The sequence below is a fragment of the Otolemur garnettii genome, unplaced genomic scaffold (genome assembly GCF_000181295.1).
Source record: "Otolemur garnettii isolate 467f Iridium unplaced genomic scaffold, OtoGar3 scaffold00005, whole genome shotgun sequence".
Classification (NCBI taxonomy): domain Eukaryota; kingdom Metazoa; phylum Chordata; class Mammalia; order Primates; family Galagidae; genus Otolemur; species Otolemur garnettii.
In genome coordinates this window covers 36,157,666-36,163,042 of record NW_003852400.1, presented here as the reverse complement: position 1 = coordinate 36,163,042, position 5,377 = coordinate 36,157,666, and the positions used below count along the sequence as shown (strand labels likewise).

The window sequence follows — 5,377 nt, the reverse complement described above, 5'->3', positions numbered from 1 at the left end:
AGGAAATGGGGGTACAGCCGGGTTCTGAGCCAGGGCTGGGCCATCATTTGAGAAGATGGTCTGAAGAGGAGCATTCCCACCCCTGTAGCCACCCCCGAGAATAGTCAGGGCACCAACATGGCCTTAATTAAACTACTGCAGAGACAGATGGCCTAACTGTGGAGTATCTGGCTCCACAGCGAAGGTGGGTCTGTTGTTTGGGTCACAATGGGCAGACAGGCTATTGTGGGGGTTAGGAACCCTCAGACAGCTCAGCACTCTGCGACCCAGCTGGGGCATCCTTCTCCACTATGCTCTTCATGCCCCTATGCAACTATACAGCCAAAGCCAGGCATACGCCATATGTGTGCACAATTCCATGCAGGGACGTTTGTGGTCATAGGCAAGTGCCTGGCACTGAGCTCGGTGCTGGTGATATTAATAGACAAAGATCAGTTTTCTGGCAGATCTGCTTGACTATTGTCCCTTGAGGGCTAACATTGACATTGTCTTGAGCTGAAAGAGCAAGTCCAGAAAGGTTACCTGGCACAGAATGGGACCTCTAGCATCATTCAGCCACCTGGCTGAGAACAGGACACTAATGGCTGGATGGGCTAGGGATAGCTTTGCAGGGTGATGTGATAGAGGAGAAGAGAGGGACAGGGTTTTAGGCTGTGATTCACTAAGTGAGGTGTGCACTGCTTCAGGGACTCTGTAAGGTGATCAGCGGGAGTGGGCAGAGAATACCAAAACACTTATTATATTGGCCATTCAAAGTCTTATTATTTATGACTTTCCATTTTGGTGATATATATTAAAATGAAGAAAATATTAGTCCAACAGTAACATTTATGCAACTTATGAACAAGCAAATAAATACATGTGGAGGCTGCGTGTTTGGTTATTCTCCGGCATCATTGCTGGGTGTGCATCATGAAGTGGATTCATAGACGGCTGCTTTAGGGTATTGTTGAAGTGGGGTAGCAGTGCTGGACCCTAGAGCCTGGGTTGGAAGTGGTGGGGAGCAAAGCTGCCAGAGAGCGGAGAGAATGGGGGAAATGGAAAGAACAGGGTGGGGGGGACGGGCTCCTGAAGACTGAGTCAGGCTTAAGTGATTTCAGGGGACAAGGTGCTCAGGAGAGGGAGTTCTCTCAATGATCTGAGAGAAGGATAAAGACCAAGACTGTGAGGCAATCCCAGTGGGACAACTCTAGGTGATTCCAAAGTTGGGCTGTGGGTACCCAGTGGGGGGAGAGGGATAAAGGAGAGAAGATGGAACTGTGTCTGGTGTGCTGTCCACATGAATGGTTATTAAAGTGTCTGAACTAGTGGCAAAATCTAGGACAGAAAAGAAGAAAGTCAGCCAGTAAATGTGAGCAGAGGGTCCGAGGTGGTGGTGGGCAACCAAGCGCCATAATGGAGAGAGGGAGGGATTTGCATGAAGGTAGAAGAGTGGTGGTCTCTGGGAGGGGCGAGGAAGAAACAGTCTCTTTCCAGGCCCTGGAGAAGGGGAGGATGAGGACCCCTCTCTGTGGAGAAGTGGGGTGCTATGGGCAGTGTCCCGTGAGAGCCCCATCCTGGCAGAAACAGGAAGAGAGAGGAATGTTCCATCCTCCCCAAGGTTGAGGGGGGTTCCAGAAGGCACAGGAAAAGCCCTTGGAATGAGGGGTGTGGCAGGAGGAGCTGTAGAAGATCAGCAGGCTGGAGGGAGCCCGTGGGAGAGGCAGACCTGCAGAGGGCTGCTCAGGAGGTCTGCAGCCGCACCCCTGTGCCCCTGCACCCTGGCACCCCTGCACCCATATACCCACTGTCTCCAAAAGCTCTGCTTAGGAGAAATGTGCAATTGATTTTGTGAGCAAAATGGGCTCTTAAAAAAATGTGTGTGTGTGTATATATATATATATATATTTTTTTTTTTTAATTAAAGGAATGTACAAATTTCCTCTCAATCGAACACACAAAATAAGTTGCATGTGGGTATGGATAGTGAGAACCAGAAGCCATCATATACATACTTTGTAAAATGCAATCTGTAACTGAGAACCTTAACTTTTTCTTTGGTCTATTTTTTCCAAGGAATTTCTCTGGGATTATTGGTGAGAAATACAACTTTGAGCATCCTGCAACAGTTCATGATAGTGGTAATACATTATGTGAGGAACACGCCACCTCCACCCGCTCTGTCCTCCGCCGGAGTCCTTCTCTTTAGGGTCTTGCTGAGACCCTGCTACCTATCATCCCTACCTTAGTAGTGCCCGTGATGCCTCTCCCCACCCTAGCCACGCGATCTCTGAGCTTGGCTTGACAGCTGACTTCTGGCTTTGCATAATGTTCTTAGCTGTCAAGGATCCTCCTAGGATTCTTGGCAAGGTCATTGCAGACATTTTGATGTTTTGGAAAATAATCTCCATATAAACTTTTGATTTTTATTAATTTGGTTTAGTGAGTCCAAAGCTGGAATATACTGAAAGCAAGCCCAGCCACTTAGGAAGATGCATCCTTCAAAAGTAGCTAGGACAACATTGAGTGCCTCTGGAATTCCTTCTTTTCATGTACTCGACCTCATTTGTCCCACTAGCATTCAGAATGGCACTTCCGTCTGAAATTTTTGCCAAATGTTCAACTCTTCCTCTTTAGCTCACTAGTAGCAGCCTTTCTTGCATACATTTTTTCCACTTGAGGCTCATTGACATTCTCTTTCAAGGTCATGGCATCCTCTTTGGTCACAATGACTCCCACTTTTTCAAGGCTTAACATCTTCAACATCTAAGGTCAGCCCTCCTCTTCAAACACCTGCAAAAGCATTTAAAAATAAGCCAGGTTCAGGGTATAGTTTTTCTTTATTCTCCCAAATTTATCCATAATACATTATGCAGGTGTTTTGACCAGAATCCAGAAACATCTTTAGATACCACATTTCTCTGAAATGTGAGAATTTAAGATCATTGCTATTCCGAGACAAGTCTTGTGTATGGAGCTTTTTATTGCTTTAATTTACATCATTTCATTTACTTCTCAGAACTCTGTCAGTTAGCAACAGCTTGATCTTGCAGATGAGATAACGGAACCCAGAGGAAACTTGTCCTAAGTCACACATTTGGTAGTTGGTGGAGCCAAGACTAGATGCTGGGCCTTGAGGCTAAGTCCACTGTTCTCTCTGCCGGATCATTCTGGCTTTCAGCACAGAGGACAGATTTAGACAGTAAGACCTTTCCTGATCAGAGCATCACAGGTTACGCCTGGAAGGAGCCCTGTGCTATGTCTAACTCACCCCCCACCTTCCTAGACATTAAAGATACGTCTAATTAGAAAAAAATGCAAACTGTAGGACTGTATACCTATAAATGTTATCCCTGGAAAGAAAAGTAACATTTGGTAAATGTACAAAAAATATGGGAAAGATTTGCATGTTATCCTTGTGCAGGGGCCATGCTGATCCTTTCTGTATTGTTCCAATTTTAGGATACATGCTGTTAAGCCATCTCTAGAAAAATTTAAAATGAATATACAATAGAAAATATCAAAGTGTGTCACACAGTAAGTATTATTTTGTGTAACGTGTGTGTTAGTTACAATATATGTGTACCAGTCTGTGAGTCACGATGCAGAGTTTACTTCGTACTGTGGAATCCGTGTACTAACAAATATTGGCAAGCCACTGGTATAGCGAGAAGAGCATTGGAAGTGGGATCAAATACTTAATTCCTGTCTCTGATCTGCCAACAACGCTGGTGTGAACTTGGTCAAGGAACTTCACCCTCAGCTCCTCCCTCCCTTTCCTTCTCTTTACAGGGAGTCAGTTGGACTCGATTATTTCTGAGATGCTTTCCTCTAAGATTCTTTCCTTTAAGAATCATCGTGAATCATCACTGAAGCACAGAAGCCTTCCAAATGGTGAAGACGGGTAGAGAGAGGTGGTGGGGGCAGAAAGCAAGCGTGAGTTGTGTGGCTTTGCCCCACGGCAGGGGCTGCCGGTGTTCCCGCTCGCTGCTTGTCATTATGTGGGCAGCACCCCGGATGCCGCTGCCGTGAGAGAGAGAATGATGATCGCGGTTGCATCCAAATTGGAGCCTCCGGACAGCAGTAGAGGTGAGGACTGCCAAGCATGTGCACCTGGCACCGGGCTTGGCGCTGCGGAGGTGCTCAGAAGCAGCTCTTAATGACAAGCGTGACAACTGCTCCAAGGGGAAAGCAAAGGAAAAGCAACTTAAATAGAACAAGTGGAAATTTAGGGGCCATATTCCCTCTACAATTAAGTGGCTCTGGAATAATAAAGATCTTCCTTGGGAAAAAAGAATAAAGAGGGGAGCAATTTCAGAAAATATGCAATGTGAAATTCCTAGTGTAACTTCTCTGGTGTGGACTAGCACTTGGTCTTCTGTAAAGAACAGGGACCCGTTATCACTTTTCACTCATTTGATGCATAAGATGCGAAGTTAATTTCGTGTTGGAGAAACACCCAAGAGATTGCTTGCTTTCTGAGAATATAGAGGACATCCTTGACACTGGCACATAGGAGATTTTATACATATATGTATGTATACACGCATATATATGGGAAAGCTGATAAATGCATTAAACGCATAAATTATTTATTGGTCCTGGGACAGCATACAACATGACAAGGAATGAGACGAATCTGTGTGATAGGCTCCCACATATAGAAATTGAGTAATGTTTTTTGCTCTGGTAGAAACCTGATGCCAGAGAACATTCTGCTTTTGAATAACAAAAGTACAGAGATGTCCCAACAATTGAAGGTTATAGTTTTGCGAAATTGCTTATCATGCATTGCATTTGGAAGCAGGGCGTGGAGAAGACAATCTTCCTTCCAGCCGCCATCTCTTTGGCCTGGTTCCATTTAATGTCACCTGCTAGGGAAGATTTAACAAGATGTGTCTGCTGGCCTGCAGCAAACCTAGTTGACAAGAGCCTTGTGTGTCATGGAACAGATTAAAAACGGGCTTGGTTGTTGTTGAACACTGTTCAACAATTTATTTTTAAATAAACAGATTAATCATTTAAATCATTTCAGTACGTGTGGAGGGCACAGATCTGACAGCTCCGGCCTGTCTGCTCCCTGGGTATGTCACGGGTACTGGCCTGAAATTGTCCCAATCACCCAGGAGAGCCAGACTGGAGAGGAAATGTGGCCCCGCCTGCTGCCTGGGTCCCAGCATGACCTTGGCCATGCTCAGCCCACTGCGGGACAGAGAGGGGAGGACACTCACTGGCCTGATTCTCCTTTTCTATAGGCCACTGGGCAGATCTGAGAGGTCAATACCGCTCTGGTCATGACCCACCAGGCCTGGAACTGATCCTGTAAACCTGATGTGGGAGGTTGATACAGCAACTTCTTTTGGTTACTTTGTTTACTTTCAAATGACAAAACAAAATC

At 45.6% G+C, this 5,377-nt stretch overlaps 1 pseudogene; it reads right to left on the bottom strand.

Moving 5' to 3' along the window:
* Window positions 1-3,365: 3,365 nt before the first annotated feature.
* LOC111722101 lies at window positions 3,366-3,461 on the bottom strand (annotated as a pseudogene).
* Between the last annotated feature and the right edge of the window lie 1,916 nt (window positions 3,462-5,377).